The following is a 24,337-nucleotide window of genomic DNA, read 5'->3' as shown; positions in this document are numbered from 1 at the left end:
TAGGATGCCAAGATTGCGAATGGTCTGGTTCAGCCTCAGACAGTGACCATGGAGAGGGACAGAGCTGGTGGCTAGGGAACAGAGTTTGTGGTGGGGACCGAAGACAATGAGCGGAATTTTCGTTACCTTGGTGGGTCTGGTGCGGTCAGTGTCTGTGGCGGGTCGAGACCCCGCTGCTGGCTCCATCCCTCTGCTGAAAATGAACTTACCTTAATGGGGCCTATTACGCCCGCCTAGCGTGTTTCCCGGCCCAATGAGATGGAGCGGGTCTGGTGACAACATTCACGACGCGTTTTCAGCCAGGATCTTTAAAGGGACCATGGCCACATTACATTTGAAGTTTCAACTAACATAGTGCTGTCAGTACACTACAGCTTTGGAGTGCTGCAAACACTGACAATGACTGCACAGAGGCAGAGTGCTGCACCCAGGTTTTCCGATGACTCCCTCCATATGCTTATGGAGGAAGTCAGAGCACGCAGGGAGGTCCTCTTCCCTTCCCATGGGCAGAAGAGATGACCCCAGGAGACAGATAGCCTGGTTGCAGATTGCAGAGGAGGTCACAAGCAGGGATGTGGTCAGGAGGACCTGGGTGCAGTGCCGCAAACATTTCAATGATCTCATTAGATCAGGAAACGTTAGTACAAAGCCACAGCCAACTGCATCCTGCTGTGCCTCTCATCACATCCCCATCACTCTGCCTTCTCTACCCTACTCCTGCACATCCTTACTCACACCAACATACGTTGCACCTCCACCCATCCCTCTCTATCTACATTATCACATCCCCATCTCATTAGCCACCCTTCACACTCACCCTCATCCTCGTCCAATCATACCAACTAACAACACACAAGGGTAGCCATTTGGGTGTTTGATCCAATGTTTATGCAAAGTTTCTGTTAATGTGGTGTCTAACATAAAAATCTTTATTTTCAACGCTGGGGAATGAGGTGGGCCAGGTCGATCAAGTATCTGTGGGAGAACACTAGGGTATGAGTGATCATTGTATCATGAGATTTAGATTAGCAATGGAGAGGAGCAAGGAAAAATCTAGAGTGGAACTTCTAAACTGGAATAGGGCTAACTTCAATGGGATGCAAAAGGATCTAGTCAGGGTAAAATGGAACCAAAGACTGACAGGAAAAACTGTAACGGAACAATGGGTGATCTTTAAGGAGGAGATGTTCCAAGTACAGGCTAGGTACATTCCAACAAGAGGCAAGGGCTCCTTGGATGATGAGGGAGATAGAGAAGATGATGAATACAAAAAAAGAGGGTGTATGATGATTGTCAGGTGAATTCTTTAAGGGAGAACCAGACCAAATACAATAAGTTGAGAGGGGAAGTGAAGATGAAAATAAGATTGGCAAAGAGAGAATATGAGAGTAGAATGGCGGTTAACATAAAAGGGAACCCCAAAATCTTTTACCGGCATGTAAACAGTAAGCGGGTAGTAAGAGGCGGGGTGGGGCTTATTAGGGACAAAGAAGGTGATGTATGCTTAGAGGCATAGGGCAAGGCTAGAATACGCAATGAGTACTTTGTACTGGTGTTTACTCAGGAGGTGGATGCTGACAAAATATCGGTAGCAGTGGAAAAGGTAAACGCAATGGAAGGGGTGAAAATTGATAGACAGGATGTACTAGAAAGGCTGGGTATGCTTAGATAAGTCACCTGGTCCAGATGGCTTGCATCTCAGATTGCTAAGGGAATTGGGAGAGGAGATAGTGGAAGGGCTTGCCATAATTTTCCAATCTTCCCTAGATGCGGGAGAGGTGCCTGAGGATTGGAAAGTGGCAAATGTGACACCATTGTTCAAGAAAGGGTAACTACAGGCTGGTCAGTTTAACATCAGTGGTGGGTAAAGTTTTAGAAACAATAATCAAGGAAAAAATTAACGGGCGCTTGGAGAGGTTTAAGCTAATTAAGGAGAGCCAACACGGATTTGTAAAAGGCAGATCGTGTTTGACTAATCGAATGGAATTTTTTGATGAAGTAACAGCGAGGACTGATTACGGACCAAACTGGAGAACTATTGGTGGAGGCAGAAGGCATAACTGAGGCACTAAATGAGTCGTTTGCATCAGTGTTTACCAAGGACGAGGACTTTGTCAAAGCTATGGTAAATGAGGAGGTTGCTGGGATACTGGATGAGATAAAAATAGATAAAGAGGAGGTACTAGGACCACTGCTGTTTTTGATATAGAGTGCACAATTTCAAAATTTGCTGATGACACGAAACTTGGAAGTGTAGTAAACAGTAAGGAAGACATTAATAGATTTCAAGAAGACATAGACAGGCTAGTGGAATGGGCGGACAGATGGCAGATGAAATTTAACGCGGAAAATTGTCCACCAACCTTCACGACTGGATGTGGCAGGACTACAGAGTTTTAATCCCATTCGTTGGTTGTGGGATCGCTTAGCCCTGTCTATAGCATGCTGCTTCCACTGTTTAGCATGCATGTAGTCCTGTGTTGCAGCTTCCCCAGGTTGGCACCTCATTTTTAGGTACGCCTGGTGCTGCTCCTGGCATGCTCTTCTACACTCCTTATTGAACCCGGGTTGATCCCCTGGCTCGATAGTAATGGTAGAGTGAGGGATATGCCGGACCATGAGTTTACAGATTGTGGTGGAATACAATTCTGCTGTTGCTGATGGCCCACAGCACCTCATGGATGCCATGTTTTGTGCTGCTAGATCTGTTCTGAATCTATCCCATTTGGCACAGTGGTAGTGCCACACAACATGACGGAGGGTGTCCTCAGTCTGAAGACAGGACTTCATCTCCACAATGACTGTGCGGTGGTCACTCCTACCATTACTGTCATGGACAGATGCACCTGAAACAGGTAGATTGGTGAGGATGAGGTCAAGTAAGTTTTTCCCTCGTGTTGGTTCTCTCACCACCTCCCCATAAGCCCTGTCTGGCAGCTATGTCTTTCAGGACTCGGCCAGCTTGGTCAGCAGTGGTGCTACCGAGCCACTCTTGGTGTGGGACATTGAAGTCCCCCACCCAGAATACATTCTGTGCCCTTTGATACAGTTCCTCTGGAAAGAGTGGTACTAAAAATAAAGAAAGCGGGAATCAGTGGAAAGATTTTACATTGGATATGTAATTGGCTGACTGATTGAACGCAGACGGTAGTGGTACGAAGATTGTCATCAGCCTGGGAGAATGTTACCAGTGGCATCCCACAGGGGCCTGTTTTGGGACCTCTTTTGTTTAATAACGTTATAAATGATCTGGAGCTTGGAGTCAAGAGCACAATGGCTAAATTTGCAGATAATACAAAGCTAATGAAGGTGGTAGACTCCAAAGCTGAACAGGATAAGCTACAGGAGGATTTGAATATACTTGTGAATTGGGCACACAGTTGGCAGATGAGATTCAATACAGAGAAATGCAAAATGCTTCACCTAGGGAAGCAAATACTGGAAGGGATTATTACTTAAATGGAATGAAAATAATGTGCATGGGAAATGGAAGAGATCTGAGGGTCCTGATTTACAATCAATTAAAACTATTGCAATGCTCTATGGCAGTGATTAAAGCAGATCAGAAGTTGAGATGTATTAAAAGGTCAATATTGAGCCAAAATAGTGAAGTGATTCTGTCACTTTTAAAGCATTGATCTGACTGCACTTAGAATACTGTCTACAGTTCTGGCCACTACAGTACAAAAAGAATATTGCAGCTATTGTAAGGATACAGAAGAGAGCAAACAGGATGACTGAGGGGATGAAGGGACTGGATTATGAGGAGCGATTATGTAAATTGGGAATGTTTTCACTGGAAAAGAGGTTTAGCGATGATATGATTGCTGTTTTTAGGATTCTAAAGGTACTAGATAAAGTAGACTGTGACAAGCTGTCTCACCTTGTCCAGAGCAGTAGAACCAGAGGACACGGCCTGCGCTTAAAGGGGGTAAATTCAAAACAAATCTACAGAAACAATATTTCAGTGTGCGAGAGGTAAATCTATGGAACAGGCTTCCTTGGGAGATGATGAAAGCAGTTAGTATTGATTCATTCAAACACAAATTAGATCGATTTCTTTCAGAGTATAATGGGGGTGAAATTGGGTAGCTTTGCGCCTCCCGTTAGTACCCCCGGGAGGTGCTAATGGGGTGCAAATGGCTGACATCGACTCTCCCATATTTGATTGGGGTTTTGCGGTGGCGCCAGGAGATCATGATGTCATCGCCGTGCACATTGCCCCGGTAACACCTGAAATTGACTTCCGCCCCCTGCAGCAGCGCCGGTTGAAAACACCGACAGCTGCAGGAGGCGTGCATCAGGCGGCCGGCCACTTCGGGGGCGATGATTAAAGGCAAGGTGGCCGTGGTAAGTAAAAAAAAACTTACCTTTCTTCTAGTTTTTTTATGCAGGTTCCTGCCCGCGGTCGATCAGTCTGGCACTCTGCTTGAGTGCCGGGCTGATCGCGTGGGATCGCAGCTGCCTTGGTGGTCCAGGTAGGTAAGGAGCCTTTGAACGCGGCAGCGTTGCACGGCCCAGTGAGCAATGCTGATGAAGTCTCCGCGCCACTGTCCGACATTAACCCTAATAAGGAAGTGGAGCACTTGATTTAGCACTCCACTTCCCTCTTGGGGCACTAAAACTCTATTTCGCAGTTGCTGGTGCTAATTAGCGTTGGGAGCTAAAGCTGACGCCCAGGTAATGTTAGTGCCCCAAAATGGTCGAAACCGAATTTTTCCCCAATATTTTTGGGATACAATAGACAGTATGAGTAATTTGAGACATGCCATGTGGTAAGCGTAGCATGCTTGGGATGGACAGGTGACTTTGGAACTAGCGTTCCCAAAGCTCTCCCCCACTAGAGTTTTCTTCACGTCATGTCTGGCTCTCTTGTAGGCTAATTGATAGAAATTGATTGCTAGGATTAGTCAACAACTCCATTATCGTTGTATTGTGCAACTACCAGGATGGTAGAAGGCGAACTAGACGGACCTCGGTCTTTTTTCATTTAACATTTCCTATGTTCTTTATAGCATCAAGAATTCATGGCACCTGCTGAGGGAAGGACATGTACAAAAACAATGTAAAACATTTTGGCAAGCTCTTGTACTCATAATCTGAGAACTAAACAATGCATGTGGACCTATTATACCTGTGGTTCTGTGCACTGAAATACAGTAGATTAGGGTGTAGTTCAGCTTCACTGAGCAGGTCACCACATATGAACTGTTTCCTGGACAGACACCCACAGGAATTCTATTTATCTGCCCTTGGTAATATTTTCCAACCAGCAAAGGAAAGCATTCATGTAAACCCTTGATTAACTCTTGTTAACAGCCATGTTCAGGAATTCTAGCAGTAGGGTAAGTTATTTACGTCTGTGTAGTGGGCAGATGTGAGATGTATGGATCTTAATATTGTGAATAGACAAGCTTGTGGTTTTTGATGTTTTTTCACCTTCCACCAAAAACAGGAAATTCAACGTTGACATTTACACCAGCCTGCCCTTCATTACTAATTTAAAAAAATGTAAAACACAGTGGAACATCTAACACATCAAACTAAAAATAGAAAATTTTATTTGAAAACCACTTTCATTATTTAAAGTGAAGGGGAATTTTTTTAAATGGTAACACATTTAGTTTTTTGTCCTCATTTTGCACTTATTTTCTCCTCCTGCCTTGAGGTTTTCCTGCTTAACGTTTTATGCTGTAGGTAAGAAGGCAGGTCGTCAACTTCAGACTTTAAAAAAAACTTTTGCCAGAACCCTCTTGACTGTTAGGGGATTCCCTTCCACTCTTTCTTGCTTTCTGCAGGAAATGTCTTAGTTTCAACTCAGCTCTTCATTATGATGGCAGCATGTTGATCAGGAAATCGTTCGATGATAGTTCCTTTCCCACAATTCTGTGGCATTACATATTGGAACACAAAATTACTGCATATTTGTGCCAACTTTAACAATGATATAATGGGTAAAACTTCCTCTGTTCTATGCCAGCAGTAGTGGTGTAAAGTCAGTGTTGGAGCCAGAAGTATGGGCAGAGGTGGGCGCCATCAATTCTCCATCCATTTTGCACTGCCTGTCCACTTCTGGGTGATTCACTGTCTTGCTGACACCTGGCAAAAAAACAAAGAAAATATGGATGTTCAATAGACTATCCAGACCATAAACTTCTCCAAAAATTACCTCAAAATCACACTCCCACATCCAATCCCCTGCCCCAATTTACAGAGGCATGCTGTACCCGCTTTGGAATTCACAGAAACACTGTACCCCATCCAAATCCCCACCCTTTCACAGAGGCTCTCCTCTTCCAACCTTCTCCCTAGCACTCTTCTCCCTCTCTCCCCTGAAATTAATGTGTCATTCCTCTTCTCCACCCTCAATTCAACCTGGCACTTTTTCTATCTCTGCCCACTCTCCACTTGCTCGCCCCTCAATTCAACAATGGCACTCTTCTCCCCCTCCAATTCAGTTCATACTCTTCTTCGCCCCACCCCATCTAAGCTGGCATTCTTCTTCCCCCCCAGTTGAAAATGGTACTCTTTTCTCCCTCCCACCCATTCAGGTCAGTGGACACTCTTCCTGCCCCTTCAGTTAATGCAGGAATTCTCCCTCCCCACGCCCTTTCAGTTAACACTGGCACCTATCGTCTGCCCCACCCCAAAGTGCCACTCACAACTTCTCTTCTCTTCGTCCAAAGCATCACTCCAAGCTGCTGCCCCTTTTCATCTCACCATTCATTTCTACACCCACATGTTTAATGTTAATTAGATGGGCCACAGTTTGAACGTGGCCTACTTCCACCAAATTGGTCGGCATGAAGCCAATCTGCTGCACCTACTTCTCCCCATGTCTTTTCTCAGACCAGAAGATTTATCCCAATGTGTTTTTCTTCTGTTACTGAAGACTTCAATCCTCAATAACTTTACAGTTCCTTAAATCTGATATTTCTTTGTGAACTTTTGGGGGGTAATTTTAACCCTCAAAAACAGATGGGTTGGTGTCGGGTGAGATGCCAAAAATGTTTAAATCTCAAAGCCAACCCTGGCCTGCCTCCAACCCACTCCCGGGTTTAACTGAGGTGGAACAAGGAACAGGCAGCCAATCCGCTCACAAGAGGTGGGTTGGCCTATTATAATGAGGCTGCGTGCCTTAGATGTAACCTGCCTTCCAGGTTTAACTCTGGCTGACTGGGTTTCCCATCCTCTTCCCACAACTTTGAGATGGTTCTTTGGTAAGATGTTTGCCTATTGTTTTGGGGGGGGACTGAAATGTGGCTTTACATACATGCCAATTATGTGCGTTTGACATGGACAGTCATCATTTGACTTGTGTTCATTCACTGCTTCTGTGTTTATGGCTGAAAATTAGCATGAGCCCACCCTCATTCAAATTTGCAGTTCTCCACAAAGATTCCATGGCTCGGTTTTAATGGTCACTTTTGATGATGCCTCACATGGTCCTCACACTTAGCAGAAGAATCAGAGAGGAGAGGAGATTTGGAGGGAGGCCACGATATAGATGGAAATGCTCAGAGAGCAGAGGCTCTGAGCCAAGAAGTCCGATCTGTATGTATGCATGTGAGAGAAAGGTAAATTTTCCGTTGATTTGTACGTAACACTTATGAATGATTCGCTCATGAAGTTTTCCACCAGCTACCTCTCCCATTACTACACAATGTAGCTGCTGCTGTCACAATTTTAATTTTGCAAGCCCATTTTGTGTTTGTATTTATTTATTTTTAAAGTATGTCTATTTTACATTCGAGTATGAAATTAGGCTCAAATACTGGAAAATACACAGTATAAAGTATCAAAATCAAAATGTTTTGGAGGAGAAGGCATATTCCCTAGAAAGTACTAAATGAATCTCATGTCATCAGCACTCAAATCCTCCTTCAGAAATGTCCAAGTACAGCACCTCCACAAATTGCACTTTTGAGCATTTTGGTTGTTTTTCCTCTTATAAAAGTGATTGAATGTTGAGTAAAACACATCTTAAGCTTGTTTCCCTCTGCACTTACAGTGCAATGACTTGTTTTTACTTGTCATAGGCCAATATTCAGGGTTGCTTTTTGTTAGATCCGTGGTTCAGTGGATAAATAATCACACGGATGCTGTACATTAACAAATAACAGGTCTTTACTGGAGGAGGGTAATCTCTAGACTGGGGTACAGAGGCATGCGCACAGCTTATATACCGGTGTGGTCACTGCCGGTACTACAGTATACAGGAGCTGTAAAAAGTAGTTCTGACTTAAAGCACATACACTACAATTCCTCCCTTTTTAGATTACTAATACCCCCTTAATATTCAAATAACAATTACATTTTTACATGTACATTCAATAACAAAAGTCCATTTATAGATTCAGTCTTTGGGGTGGCTTCCTGACCCTTTCGGGATAGCGCCTTTCCAGAGGTTCTTGTTCTTGGTGCAGAGGCGATTCTGACCCCTTTTCATCGGGTAGTTCATCGGGTTCCACTGCTACTGGGTCTGAAGTCGATGCTACCGGTATGTCGGGTTCATCCCCAGGTACTCGAGACATGGGGTTGACGCATTCCTGTGATGCTAAAATCTGATCGACGTGGCGTCTCACAATGTTCTCCCCGACATCCACTGTGTACATTAATGGCCCCTGCCTTGTACATATCGTTCCGGGTTGCCACTTCTCTGTTCGATAGTCCTGGGCCAAGACTGGTTGCCCTACATTGAAGTTCCTTGTCGGCTTCTCGTTGATGTGCTGGAATTGTTTGTCCTCAACATTTCTTCGCACATTTGGTCTGAGCAAGTCCAGACGAAATCTCAACCTTCGGTTAAAGAACATCATGGCCGGGGTCTGGTTGGTAACTGCATGTGTCGCGTTTCGGTAGGCTAATAAGAAATTGTCCAGCTTATGCTGTAGTGGAATTTCCTCGTCGCACATGGCCTTTATCGCCTTCTTAAAGGTTTGTATGAACCTCTCGGCCAATCCATTGGTGGCTGGATGATACGGGGCGGATGTGTAATGCCTTACCCCATTCCTTTCCATGAATTTTTGGAACTCGTCAGACACAAACTGTGGTCCATTATCAGAGCAGATCTGCTCTGGCAAACCGTTTCTGGCAAATATGGTCTGTAGGACTGCAATCGTTTTCTCTGTAGTGGTTGAAGACATCTTTATCACCTCAGGCCACTTTGAATGAGCATCCACTGCTATTAAGAACATTGAGTCCATGAATGGACCAGCGAAATCAATGTGCACCCATTGCCATGGAGAGGAGGGCCACTCCCATGGGTGTAGAGGGGCATGTGGTGGTGCATTTTGGACCTTCTGGCATCCTAAGCAGCTCTTAGTTAGGTCTTCGATTTATTGATCGATTCCCGGCCACCACACATAAGCCCTAGCAAGGCTTTTCATTTTCACTCCCCCCAGATGACCTTCATGTAGCTCCTTTAGCACTCTCTCCCTTAACTTGGGTGGAATCACCACTCTGGATCCACACATCACTGTCCCCTGGCATACTGACAGCTGTTCTCTTCTGGATGAGAATGCTGGCAACAGTGAGTCGCCATGTGTTGGCCATCCCCTCACCGTCAATTCATATACCCGTGACAGCGTCGGATCATTGCGGGTCTCCTTCTCTATATCCGCGTTTGTTACTGGCAATCGTTCAATTATCGACAAATAAAATATCTCGATAGGGTCCACTGCTGGTGCTTCCTCCACCGTAGGCAGTGGCAGGCGCGATAGCCCATCAGCGTTCCCATGCTGTTTCGTGCCTTTATATTCTATTTCATATTGATTCGCCCCTAGAAACAGGGACCATCTTTGTAACCGCTGTGCAGTCATTACTGGCACGCCCTTCTTAGGATTAAAGATGGAGACAAGTGGTTGGTGGTCAGTCAGCAAGGTGAACTTCTGCCCATGCAGATAGTGGTTGAATTTTTTTACTCCCCATACTAGGCTGAGGGCCTCCCTGTCAATCTGGGCGTAGTTGCGCTCGGCTGAGGTTAGTGACCGAGACGCAAAGGCTACTGGCCTCTCCAACCCGTCTGGGAATTTGTGCGACAGCACCGCTCCAATGCTGTAGGGTGATGCATCACATGCCAAACGAATTGGTAGTGCTGGGTTGAAATGGGCCAACACCTCTTTTGATGTGATCAATTCTTTACACTTCTGGAAAGCTCATCTACGTTCGTCATCCCACTTCCATGGTACCCCTGTTTGCAGTAGGGTGTTCAGCGGGTGTAATACCGTAGACAAATTTGGTAAGAACTTGTGGTAATAGTTTACCAGCCTGAGGAACGACCTCAGTTGTGACACATTTTCCGGTGCTGGAGCCTTGACTACTGCCTCAATCTTGTCAGGGGACTTATGTAACCCCTCTTCATCGATGACGTGGCCGCAATACGAGATCTGTTTCTGGAAAAACTCGCACTTGTGGCGATTAGATCGTAGCCCATATTCCTTTAATCTGGTGAGCACCTTCTCCAAGTTAGCGAGGTGATCACTGTCATTTTCGTCCGTGACCAAGATGTCGTCCAAATAACACTGGGTCCCTGGAATCCCTTGCAGGACCTGATCCATCGCCCTTTGCCAGATAGCCGGAGCCGAGGCTACTCCAAACACCAGCCGGTTGTATTGATAGAGACCTTTATGGGTGTTGATCGTAAGGTAATGTTTCGAAGCTTCTTCTACCTCCATTTGCAAGTACGCCTGGGCTAGATCAATTTTGGTGAAGCGTTTACCACCAGATAGCGAGGCGAAAATATCCTCAATTCGTGGAAGCGGATATTGCACCGTGTGAAGGACTGGGTTCACTGTCACCTTAAAATCCCCACAGATGCGGACCTTCTTTGGTTCCCCAGGCGTATTACTCAACGACCTCTTCATTACAGGAATGATGGTGTAGCCCACTCGCTCCAGTCCACTTTGGACAGTACTCCTGAACGTTCCAACCCTTCCAGCTCTGCTTCAACCGCTGGTCTGATCGCATAAGGCACTGGTCTGGCCTTCAGAAACTTTGGGCTTGCATTTTCCTCTATTTTAATTGCTGCTGTTATTCCTTTTAGTGTTCCTAGTCCCTCCTGGAACACTTCTTTTGCGTCAGTTAGCATTTTGACAGTCGTCCAGGTGTGACATCGTCATCCTTTTTGGCCTCAACCTTCAGTGCCTGTATGGAATGCCAATCTAATTGTATCTTTCAGATCCATTCACGTCCTAGCAGTGGTGGTCCTCCATTTGGCAATACATATATATCCATTTTAGGTATTTCCTGACCTTTATATGTCACTTTCACCCTTATTTTCCCTTTGGGGTAGACTTTTTGCCCCGTATACGTCTTCAAGACAATCTCTGTAGCTTTCAAGGGTATGTGTGAAAATAGCCGCTTGTAGTCTCTTTGATTTACGACTGTTAGAGCTGACCCTGTGTCCAATTCCATTTCCACTTGGACTCCGTCTATCTTGAGTGTAACCCAGATAGTCTGGTGATCCTTCATTTCGGTTACATTATGTAGTTTCAGACAACCCAGCTCCTTGCTTCTGGAGTCTGTGTCACTTTTCTGTTCGTCTGAACCACTGTCCATCACCTGGTGTACCTTTTTGTACTTCTCCTGTGGAGATTTCTGACTGTTGGTTTTCTTCCCAGACCTGCAGACTCTTGCTATGTGTCCTGCTTTCCCACACTGTCTGCACACTTGGTCCTTGAACCAACAATCTGTCTGGTCATGTGTTGTTCTGCCGCAGCGATAGCACTTCCCTGTTCCATAGATCATTTCGTTGGTGCCATATTCTTGCGGTCTCCGTTGTATCTCTGCAGCGCCCCTTGCGGCTGCTTCGTGTGATACTGCCATACTGAAAGCTTTGTCCAGCGTAAGGTCCTTTTCGGATAGAAGCCGTTTCTGGGTTCCTTCATTTTGTAGCCCACAAACTTGTCCCTTAACGTATCTGCTAGTCCCGCTCCAAACTGGCAGTATTTCGATAGCTTGCGCAGTTCCGTTAGGTACTCAGCATTGCTTTCGTCTTTGTGTTGGTTCCTTTTATGGAACTTAAATCGTTCTGCTATCAGCAGTGGTGTGGGGTTTAAGTGGTCCTGTAGGCTTTCTACTATGCTTTCAAAATTCTTGTTTACCGGCTTCTCTGGGGTTATTAGATTTTGCAGTAACCCATAAGTTTTTGCACCCATGGAATTTAACAGAACCAGTGCTTTATTAGCATCTGGCACTTCATTCGCCCTGCAGTACACCTCAATACGTTCCACATATGTCGCCCAATCTTCGACTTCATTGTCGAACGTAGAGATACTGCCACTCTTCGGCATCCTTGGTTGTGCGTTAACTATCACCAATGGCACCTCCCGCGCTTCCCCTTCTTCTTCGCTGGCACAAAATGGCGTCTCCCGCGCTTTCCTTCCTTCCCGCACTCGCCCGTCTTCTCCGCTGCGCTTCGCAAAATGGCGTCTCCCGCGCTCTTCCTTCTTCTCCGCGGCTCAATGGCGCCTCCCGCGCTCTCCCTGCTTCTTCGCGGCTCAATGGCGTCTCCCCTTGCTTCGCCCCGCGGACCCTGATCAGCCCGTGATCCCTGGCTGTGCTCTGCGTGTTCTTCTCTTGCTATTTGTCAATGCCGCTCAATCTAGAACCCGGCTGTTTCTTACCCGCTTTCTCTCTCTGCCGTCGGTCGGCTCCAGCCGCCGCTGCTCGGGAAGGGTCTGCTCTGGACCTGTCGTCCGTCTCTTACTGCTCATTGTGGCTGAGGAACCAAGCCCGGCTCTCCACAGCCTTCCCAGCGAAGTTGGACCTCTGCCTGACTGCTGGGCGGTTGCTCGCGGTCGACGCCTGTGTTCCTGGACTCGACTTTTTTTTTATCTTGCAGGTAGATTCGAATCGACACTCGTCACCACTGTTAGATCCGTGGTTCAGTGGATAAATAATCACACGGATGCTGTACATTAACAAATAACAGGTCTTTACTGGAGGAGGGTAATCTCTAGACTGGGGTACAGAGGCATGCGCACAGCTTATATACCGGTGTGGTCACTGCCGGTACTACAGTATACAGGAGCTGTAAAAAGTAGTTCTGACTTAAAGGCACATACACTGCACTTTTGATGCTGTCAGCCTTTTGGGGGCAGCATCTGTCTTTGCACAGTTACCGGTCAGCTTTTGCTAGTTTTCAAGATTGACATGTATAAGGTTGAAATATTAGGTGGCTAACAAAAAGTGCAACATCTGATCTAGATGTCTGTAGATTCGGTTTTTTTTAATCTCTGAGAAACCAAGATGAAGGGTCAATGCTCAAGGTGACTAGATTGAAAGGAGAAGGAAACAGTGGGACAGATTTCCCTTTTTACTGCTTGGGTGGAGAGCATCATCTATGTGGAGCACCAAGAGGAAAATCAGGCCGTGTGGACCCCAGGCCCATAAAAAAAGCCTGCACAAGTTTCTGTTCATTTAAATTAATGGATGGAAAATCAGGCAGGCTGCGGTCTGGACAAATATCCTCCCCACCAGATTGTCCTCTTTATGTTCCACTTTGGCTATTCTTTAACCCCCCAAGTGCCAAAGAGGAAAGTTTGTGCTGGTCAATGAGGAAACGGTGGTAAGGTCATGCCTGTCAAATGGCATATTTGGAGCTTAGAAGGAAAAAGAGAGGCAAGATCAGAAAAGCACTGGTATTGTTAAAAATTTAAATGGAGAGAGAGAGAGGTTGGGTGCAAGGAAGTAAGAAAAGGAACCAGCTGCCAGATGACAATCACACATGTCTGAACTGTGCTATTGCTTAAATATTTGACGGGTATTGCATTACTTCAAGACAAACCTTACGGAGCTCACCTGTATCTGACTCACACGAGCGTAACTCCACTACATTAGGATAGGTGGACAGTGCCTGCTGTTCAAAGTGGTAACCTTTGCAAATCTGAAAAATATCACAAGAACACTCACGGAGAGAGAACACCTTCTACCTCAGTGCAAGGGTTTACTGGAAGCCGAAAGCTGGTGTGTACATCCTACACCATTGGTTTGCATCTGGCACAGGCTGTTTTTTCAATGTATGTATTTATATTGGGCTTTGACTCTGAGAATCTGAACAGTCTGCTCCCTGTTCAGTGAGAATGCTGCGCACATGTCGCTACCTGTAGATCCTGACTCAGTAAACATCTGTTTCATTTTATGTTGCATACACTAGCCCTCTCTGTACTATATATGCGTGGAAACTAAAAACTGCGGTCATCTACTGTACCTGCCATTGCTCCACCTGTGCCGTTTAACTGCTGCGCTGCAGGTGTACCATGCAGTTAATCAAATGACTAAATGATGCTGACATTTCTAGACTATGCAAAGCAAAAGCTGCACTCTGTACTATTTATGATGCTTCTACACGTCAAGCTTGACCCATCGAGTAAAGTCTGTGATTACTAACTGTAGTGGCATCATAATTGCATTTTAAGATTTGGAAAGTTCGAGTGAAAATGTAAGTATGTTCTTAACCGTTTTAATCTTGCTACACATAGAGGACACCCCCATATCTCTAAAATTGCTGTGCGAGACTTGAGCTGCATCATCCCATGGGCACTGACCTTCCCATCTGATTCATCACAGATATTACTGGGGTCTACCAGGTATATGGGATTAGATGAAGTAGGGTGGGAGGAGGCTCGTGTGGAGCATAAACATTGGCATAGACCAGTTGGGCAGAACATCCTGTTTCTGTGCTGTAAATTCGATATAATTCTACGTAATTCTATATAATGCACTCACTGATGGTGATTGTTTGCCACTGTTGAAGGCCAATAGGGTCATATTGGGTGGGAGCAAATCACCTCTTTCCTTTCTTGGTCATATATGATGCAAGTAAACAATAAAAGAGGGAAAACAAATTCCTTAAAGGGGGGGTTCTTACTCTAAAGGTCTACGAGGTCCAGCGGACATATCGTGATGGACTAATTCAGGCTGCTTTGCACTGCTGAAAGGGCAAGCCTGTGTTTTAAATGTGCTGCCATCAGCATTCTGTTGTTTTAGCCCCAGGCGAAAGGAATATATCCCCACCCTCCCTTTCCAAACACTGAGCACACTTGACTGCAGCTCTGCCCCGCTGAGGAAATTATCTTGTTGCTGTGCTGTCATCACTATTCTTTCAAAATATCAATTAAGAATTGGGTGCCGCCCAGTTTACTGTGTTTCTTTCTCTCCCCATAGGTGTTTGGTAGGAAGAATGAGGAGAGACAATATAAACTAAATGGTACATTTTTAAAGAGAGTGCAGGAACAGAGAGACCTGGGGTTGTACGTACACAAATCTTTGAAGATGGCAGGATGAGTTGAGAAGGCTGTTAAAAAGACATATGGGATCCTTGGCTTTATTAATAGAGGCACAGAGTACAAAAGCAAGGAAGTTATGCTAAAACTTTATAAAATGATGAGGGGCCTAGACGTGGATAGGAAGGACCTATTTCCCTTAGCAGAGAGGTCAATAACCAGGGGGCATAGATTGAAAGTAATTGGCAGGAGGTTTAGAGGAGAGTTGAGGAGAACCTTTTCCACCCAGAGGGTGGTGGGGTCTGGAACTCACTGCCTGAAAGGGTGGTAGAGGCAGAAACCCTCAATGCATTTAAAAAGTGGTTGGATATGCACTTGAAGTGCCATAAGCTACAGGGCTACAGACCAAGAGATGGAGAGTGGGATTGGGCTAGATAGCTCTTTCGGCCGACACAGACACGATGGGCTGAATGGCCTCCTTCTGTGCTGTATCATAGATGTTGCTGTGATATACCTATAGCGCACTCAGAGGACTGTGAGTTAACATCCTGACTTGATTAGGAATGAATCCAAATATAAGGGTCAATTTTCATCCTGCTTGCCCAGTGGTAACTGGACGGGCAGGCAGTTAAATTGGCCTCAGTGACTTTCCCCTTCTTAGTAGCCATGGTGTGGAGATGCCGGTGTTGGACTGGGGTGGACAAATGTAAGAAGTCACACAACACCAGGTTATAGTCCAACAGTTTTATTTGAAATCACAAGCTTTCGGAGCGCTGCTCCTTCGTCAGGTGAAGTGAAGAGATGCATAAAGACACAGCTTATATAGTCAGAGAATAAATCCAGATGATTACAGGTAATCTTTCTAAAATCTTAATAAATGGCAGTTAGAAAGATTACCTGTAATCATCTGGCATTATTCTCTGACTATATAAGCTGTGTCTTTATGCATCTCTCCACTTCACCTGACGAAGGAGCAGTGCTCCGAAAGCTTGTGATTTCAAATAAAACTGTTGGACTATAACCTGGTGTTGTGTGACTTCTTAAATTTCCCCTTCTTACGCTGCCTTCCCAAAGGTTATAATTTTAACTACTCTTTTGGGCAGGCATGAGGGACACCTGTTAGAAGGCAGTTGGGTCCTTCTTTAAACATGCAGATCAGGCTCTGATGATGTCATTGGGGCCTGACTGCAATTTCAACTCGAGGCCAGCCTGGCGGTAAACAGGAGCGGGGCCCAGAAAGGTAGCTCCTCCGAACCCAACAAGGCAACCATGGGCCTCCCCTGCTCCAGGCTTCCTTTCCCCTCCCTGACAATGATGCCCTCCCGATTCCCCTCCACCAACCATTTACCTGAGTTGTGAGGACTGTTCCTTTGGGGCCCCGGCAGCGTCGTCCTGCCGCCTGAATCCCTGCCCCCGTCCACCCACCAGCTGGCGCTTCTCGACGGGTTCTGATGGGGCCTATGCAGATGAGGCCCGGGAGTTAAAATCTTCCATGCTTCACGCTGTGGGGGCCGGACGGTTTGCTGTCCAGCTCATCCCCCTGCCCACACAATTCCTATAAATAATGATCCACCCATCTCTCTATCCATACTGTTGCAGTAATTTTCCTAGCCCCCTTCAATATAACAAAAGAATTATGCTTAGAATAACACTGCAGTGATGGATGGGCATTGTATCGCAAATGGAAAAATGTTGCTTACTTGGAAAAATCTGAATTATTATTCAGATCCTGACGTGTTCGCTCTTTTAAGCAAAAAAGAGAAGTTGATGCCTGAGAACTTCGACAGTGCAGTAAATTGAGTCCTTCGAGGCTGTGTTGTCAATCTATTTTGTGAATTTTGTGCTCCATGTTATTTTGGGAGAATGCAAAAGGTTGGACAGAACATCGTGGCAGTACTTCAGTGAAAGGTGCAGGTAACCTGTTCTTTACCAGCAGATGGCACTCATGGTCTGCTAGTTAATAGGAAAGAAAGTCTGAAGAGAAAATTAATCTCAGTAGTTGGAAAGGCTAAGCAAAATGTATGCACCTATTTTATGAAGGGTTAGTGAAACCTGAATGGATGTGAGCTTATGGTATGAATCCTGCAATGAACGCTGGTCGCCCAGTTTCCTACATTAGAACAGTGACTACACTTAAAAGAAATTGGCTGTAATTAAAATTCTCAAACTGCCATGATGGGATTTGAATTCACATTCATTTGGATTATTAATTCAAACCGCTGGATTACTAGTCCATTACGCTGCCATGCCCTGTTGCCGAGAGTAGTAAACAAACATTTAGTGCGTTTATACGATATTCCTCTCTCCACTATTTTAACACCAGACCTAAACCGCCTATTTTAAACAGGCAAACACCTTCATTAAAATGGTGGACAAGGGAATACTGTGCAAACACATTGGTGTGGATTTTCAACTTGCCCTGTGTAGTGTATGTAACCGTTCTACCTTTAAGAGAACTATTGTATGTAACCGTCCACCTTTAAGAGAACTATTTTAGGTGTTGCACTACTTTATCTTGGCTGCTGTATACTGTAATACCGGTGGTGACCACACCGGTATATAAGTGCTGTGTAATGAGTTATTGGGCAGATTCGCCCTGACCTTCGAATAGTAAAGTCCTGTTAAAGTTTACTCTTGTAGTCTGTGTATTAATTTACAATATAACACACAGACTTTACACCCTGTAGTTGAATAGTTTTGTTAGTGGTTTCTTTCTTCTTAAACCTGTACTTAATTAGGCTTCTTTTTGCTTTCAGCAAATTTAGAGACCACCACAACCACAAGCCATTTTCCTGGGTGGGGGGGGTGGGGTGGGATGGTGGCGGCGGCGGTTTCATGCCCGCACAAGATGGGCTTCAGCCAGAATTCCCACCAGCAAGAGGTTAGCCTCAGCTGAGGCCCCTAAAGATCAGAGGTGGACTAAGAATTCTTGGGGCCACGCGCACCAAGAACATTCAGGGCTCCTCCGCACCCCCACCTCCCACACCCTCCCTAATCCATTACCACGGATGTATCGTAAAATAGGCCCATAGGATGATTACACGCTGCATTAATAATAAAACAAATCAGCCGGAGCAGAGTTTGGAAGGAAGACCCCAGGCATGGTTGAAGAGAAATGTTTTGAAGCTGGGGAGGGAAAGCTTGCCTGAGGAGTTTGAGGAGAAATTCTATAAAAACAATGGGCTCAATTTTGCCAGGCCCGAGGAGGCAGGAATGGAGGCGTGTGGAGTGTTAAAATTGCAAAAAGTGGCGGGCGGGCCTGACCCCGCCTCCAAGCAATTTTCCCAAATGCGTGGTTTCTGATCCCATCTCCGTCCCGCCTCCAAGAGGTGGGATAGGCCCTTAAGGCCCTTAACAACCACTGAATTGCCTCTATAATCCCATTTTGAGAGGCCTTTCTGATTTTAACACATTTCCCACGTGATGCACGCCTCCACTGGAACACGACAGTGAAACCTGGCAGTAGCACAATTGGATTGCTGACTATCAGCTGCAGCTCCACCATTAAATAGGAGATTTGATCAGTCATCATTTTTGCAGGCGGCAGGACTTTGTTGTCTCAGGTCTGGGGGAACTTTTAGCAGGCATAACCATAGCTGTGGAAATTTGGAGCCTGACACCCATCTCCAGTGTGACCTCTTGGGAAACCCCTCTCACCACCTTGACTGAGCGCTTCCTCAACTGAGGCATTTACCAGAAGCATGGGAACCATTTATTTCCTTTCCTCCTGGACCTCAGATTCGGACGAAGACCAGCCGCAGCAAGAGCAGAACCCTGAACAACAGCAGCACCAACAGCAGCAGCAACAACAGGAGCGCTAAGCTGCTGCTCACCCACCTGAAGCTGCACAGGCCAGAAGGGGCCAGCGCATGGAAGCCCATCGGCACAGGAGATACCCCCCAAACAGGGTCTACAGACAGAGGATCAGCTACGTCAACATGTCTGAGCAGCAATGCCAAAGCGGCTTCGACTTTCGCGAGAGGTAGTGGGTGACATCTGTGCAATGGTGCAGCAAGACCTGGAGCCCAGAGGAGCAGGTGGACACCCCTTACCAGTGGCCATCAAAGTCACCACCACACTCAACTTTTTTGCCTCAGGCTCATTCCAGGGATCAACAGCAGACATCAGCGGCATCTCCCAGGCGGCCGCACACACTTGCATCACACAGGTAACCGATGTCCTCTTTGCCATTGCACACAATCACGTCCATTTCTCCAAGGATCAAGCAAGTGTCACGGCGCGTGTGGTTGGATTAGCTAATCTGGCAGGCTTTCCAAGGGTGCAGGGCGTCGTTGACTGCACACATGTGGCCCTTAAGGCACCCCATCGCAATCCAGGTATTTTTGTCAACCGCAGGGGCTTCCACTCCCTCAACGTGCAGCTAGTGTGTGACCACAAGAAGGAAATTTAGCATGTTTGTGCCAAGTACCCTGGCAGTTGCCATGACTCCTTCATACTAGTGTGCCTCCGCTCTTCAGTCCGCCAGACCAACTTAACTGATGGCTACTTAGAGACAAGGGCTATCCCCTGAAGACGTGGCTAATGACGCCGTTGAGGAGCCCATCCAACAAAGCTGAGGAGAGCTACAACTACAGCCGCATTTCCACCAGATCCATAATTGAGCAAACCATCGGCTTGCTGAAGATGCGCTTTGGATGCCTGGATAGATCAGGTGGAGCCCTGCAGTACTCAGCAGCGAGGGTCTCCAGAATCGTCGTGGTTTGCTGTGCACTTCACAACATGGCACAGCGTCGTGGCTTGCAGATTCCTGAGGACCAAGTGGCTCGTCACATATCCTCCTCAGATGATGAAGAGGAGGAGAGCAAAAACGAACATCTTGCAGAGGCCCATCAACCAGCGGCAGCAGTACGCGAGAACATTGCTGCCCGGGATGCAAGGAATGCACTCATCTTGGCCAGATTTGCTTAGCCTCGCCAATCAAGCACTTTTGCCTCACAGCTTCTTACCAGAGCATCGACAATGGCCAAGAACCAACGGATTCCTAGCACTCTGACCACCATACTGACAATTGCAAGTAATCCTAAGCCCTCAATGTGGAAGTCCCATTTGCGAAATGACACACGCCACAACTGCAACAGTTGCCATCAGAATTTTTATTTACAATAACCAACTGATGGCTTTTCAACATTAAACATCACATTTCACCCAAGTGACTACCCTTGTGACTATTTGTGCAGTATCTTTCTCTTACGCGTGCTCTTACGTGGTGGTTCCCCCTTGGCATTAGCAGATGTGGAGGCCCCTTGGTCACTCTCTTGCTGCTCGTGTTTCGACATCTTTGGCGGGCTTCCTCTGGGGTTGCGAACTTGTGAGGGCTCGGCAACAGGCTGCTGCTCCTGCGGCTGTGCAGGGGTTGAGACGCCGATCTCAGTTGGGTGGGGACTCTGGTGGGGATCTGACCGAGGACTTGGCAGTGGCATGGTCATGTGAGCGCTTGGAGAGGAGCCCCCACTTACTTGTTCTCTGCCACAACATCCCTCTCATGGGTCAGGTCCACCTCAGCGCTTGCAAGTGGCTTGAGAGCACCTTGCTGCACATCAGGGGGGCCATGGGGACCCATATCTGCACTGGCAGTCCTACTCAGAAGGACTTCCATGAAAGTCTGGTTTCTCTGTTCAATAGCTGACCATCGCTCCTCCAGAGATGTCAGTCTATTCTGAACACTCACCATGTTTTCTACACTCTGGCGACTTAGCTCCTCCATGGCTGTAGCCATCCTCTCGTCTACTGTAGCCATCCTTTCCACGGAGGTTGCCATCCTTTCCTTGGTGCTGCGTTCATGCGCCAATGACTCCACAAAGTCTCTGCTCATGTTCGCGATGGACTCCTCCATTCACTCCACACTCTCAGCGACCCTGGAGACGAAACCTGCCAGAGACTCCTGCACCTGTTCCTGGAGTTCCAGCACTGCTGTTCTTCTGGATGGACCCAGAGGCAGAGGGTCGACATGCAGCTGAGCCGAGCTGGGAGAGTCCTGCGCCCTCTGACTAGGACCCTCCACTGCTGTCCCTGTCTCCACAATCTGCTGATGCTCACTTGTGAGCTGTGATACACCAGGTGACAACAGTACTCTATCTCACGATGGTCCCACCGAGGTGTGAGTGTCTGCGCTGGTGCTTGATTAGCTGAATTCTGCTGACGCTGCGCCCTCAGAGGTTGCAGCTTCCTCTGAGGAGTCTGGAGGCTCAGGCTGTTCCTCCTGGATAGTGGGGATGGGTGCTTGCGATGGTCCTGTGGGGGAGTAAAGGAAAGAGTCAGAGATGTGAGGCCAGGGTTACATGCACATTGCATATTGCAGATGATCATAAGTCCATCTGTTAGAGCTTCAGAATCATTATCAGCGACTCATGCAATGTCAATGAGAGAGATGATAAACTATTCTGTCACCAGCTTTCTCTGATGCACCCGTCTGTCCGTCCCCCACTTGCGCATCGTCCTCGAGTCCCACGATCTCCAGGACCGCCTCCGCCCAAGGGGTGAGGTGGGCTACTGAGGGTGGCCCTCCTCCTGTCCTCGCTCTTTCCTTCTTATTGTGAGCTCTCTTTTCCTGCAATGAGGTAGACAAGTGGAGTTTGAGTGAGAATGAAGGAGTGAGTGTAGAGAATCCATAGCATAGATGCTTAGAAGAAGACAAAGCTGGAGTGAGGTGGCAAGACCAAGGGCCCTCCCTGTGTGTTGTAAGTTGTTTTCATAACATCACAGTGATAGGGAGTGTGAGGACTGCATAGTCGAATAGTTAGGTGAATGTGACCATAGAGAGAGAGGGAATGGGTAAGGGTGCAGGGATGTCAGTGTCAAGTGGGATGTGGAGGAAGAGGTTGCTAAAGCTGAGTGCTGGTGAGGAGAGGCAATGGGGATCAGATTGAGGGTGATTCGAAAGTCATACTCATTTTCCAGTGCGCAGAAGGTCATGAAACCTCTTCCTGCACTGAAGCCAGGTTCTGCGGATCAGCGACAACGAGTTGACCTCCTGAGCCACCTGGCTCCACACAGCCTTGGTCTGCTGGGGAGGCTTCTTCCTCCCTGAAGAAGGGGAGAGCACCTCTTTATTGGCTCTTGCTCCCTCCACCAAAGCTTGCAGGGCGACATCATCAAATCTGGGAGCAAACTTAGGTCTTCCGCTGCTCATTCTGCCTCCAGGTCCCTCTCACAGCAAAAGCCAAAAGATTGGCAGTCTGCAGAAGAAGCAAGGCTTCTTGCAGACCTTAAATGCAGCAGCAATGATGACGTCATCGGAGGCGAGTTTCGGACTGAAAAAACTAATTGGGCCATGGGTTCCCACACGCTGGAACTCCATTGCCCAGTTAGGTGAAAATCGCATCATTCTCCCACATCGATTTGGAATCAGGTGGATAACGCGAAAAGCGGATGACACGACCCCAGCCCGCCCCAGTGACAAAATCGAGCCCAATGAGTTCAAATCATATCAAAAGTTATTATAATTCACAGTGTATTTCTAAAACTGTGCTGCTAAACTACCTTGGGGATAATTTTTGTTCTGAGTAAACCTCTTCCGGCGGGAAAGATTTGATTTGCTGTGCTCCATCTCTGTGTTCTGTACAGACACCGTCCGGTGATGGTCAGCCCCTGACCAGCACTCTACAGAAGGTCACTTTCACCCTTTAACCTCTCAAGCCACCATGTTTGGGGTGGGGAATTCTGGGAGAATGCCCAGCAGTTCAATTATCACCATGGCAACAACTAGAGGCTCCACAGGTGCAACATGTGAACTGCAAACTGTTAATAACTATTGGCCTAGAAATTGGGTTGGTAGTGCCAGGGATTAGCGCCTAAAGAGGGCAATAACTGGGGCGATAGCCAAAATCCGGTGGGGCGCAAGGCGTTTAGCGCCTCGCCCCATATTGAGTATGCATTTAGCGCCGGCGCTAACGCTTAGCGCCCGCTCATGGGCGCAGGCTAATTATGATGTCATCTGAGTGTGCAACGCCTTTTCGGCACCCCAGACGGGAAATTCAGTGGCGCCCCCCTCCGTAGCGCCTGACGCTATTAGTGACGGTTTTCCTGGGCCTTACCAAGTCGCTTTCGGGCTGGAGGAGCGTTATTTAAAGGGGACTGGTGTGGTTTAAAAACAGCACACATTTCTGGTGCACAACTTCCTCGAGAGCTACAAAGAGTTGCTGACCTGCACACTGAGAGCCATTTGACCACTGGGCCCACGCTGGCAGAGGAACAGCAGCCTTCTGACCATTGCCTTGCTGTTGGTGAGCTTTGACAATGGGGAACCTTCCTGTGGGCACTTATTATGGGGCCTGCATTGGAGGGGAACGTCCTGCTGCTGAATCATCTGGAAAGGGCACTGAGACGCTGGGAGAGGGGGGCGGGCATGGCCAGACGGAGGAGGGCCAACAGACGTCGCCACAGCAGACCTTACGCTGGCAGGGTTTTCCGACAGCAGTTTTCCTACATGAACATGCCGGAGGAGCAGTGTGTCAGAAGGCTGCGATTTAGAAAGGAGGTGGTGACTGAGCTGTACCAGCTGCTTCAGCCAGATCTGCAGCCGGTCTGATACCCCCAAGCCTGTGAAGGGCAAGATGCATGTAAATAGCAGGCATGGCCATTGTAAATGAAGAAAGTGTTTCATTACACAAAATGTGGTTCCTTCAAACATGAGAAAGCTATGGCAACAGAAAGCAAAACTAATAGTGACACATAACTCACTCTCACACCCGGAGACTGTCCAAAACATAAATCACATTCCGACCATCTTCTTTGGCCTTGATTCCACTGCGCCAACCAAAGCATCCAATGCCCCATCAGTGAGGCGTTCCGCCCTCTGCCTCACCCTTTCCATTTCTTGCTAGGCTGGTGTGCCACAGGTAGGCTCCCACCGCTTTGAAGGCCTACAAGGCAGTGAGTGTGTCTGGTGATGCCAATTGACCTGCCCCTTTAAGAGCTGGCCGGCGCCAGTGTGTCTCAGGGAAAGTGATTATTGAAAGCACCTGCGCTGCGCCCCGCCGCAGCGATATTGGGTAGCGCCTCCGCGTTAGCACCTTAAGAGTCACGTGCAGCGCCTGATTTACTGCCGCAAACACCATCAGGGGTGCAACGACCCAATATCGCGCCAGGTGGCG

At 47.2% G+C, this 24,337-nt stretch overlaps 1 protein-coding gene and 1 long non-coding RNA gene across 4 annotated transcripts in view; one reads left to right on the top strand and one right to left on the bottom strand.

The window, feature by feature from the left end:
• The window catches only part of LOC147122798 (uncharacterized), a 412,926-nt gene that overhangs the window by 40,936 nt on the left and 347,653 nt on the right, over positions 1-24,337 (top strand). The gene's annotated exons all lie outside the window — the stretch shown is intronic.
• LOC147122799 (uncharacterized) lies at positions 5,543-14,693 on the bottom strand. The gene is made up of 2 exons (XR_015081670.1): positions 13,801-14,693; positions 5,543-6,099 (listed from the first exon to the last, which is right to left on the bottom strand). It is a non-coding gene; the product is annotated as an uncharacterized LOC147122799 (long non-coding RNA).

Source organism: Somniosus microcephalus, chromosome 2 (genome assembly GCF_052327205.1).
Source record: "Somniosus microcephalus isolate GS21.2 chromosome 2, FLI_Smic_1.0, whole genome shotgun sequence".
Lineage (NCBI taxonomy): Eukaryota > Metazoa > Chordata > Chondrichthyes > Squaliformes > Somniosidae > Somniosus > Somniosus microcephalus.
Note: the sequence above shows the minus strand (reverse complement) of the source record. Positions and strands in the feature narration are given on the sequence as shown.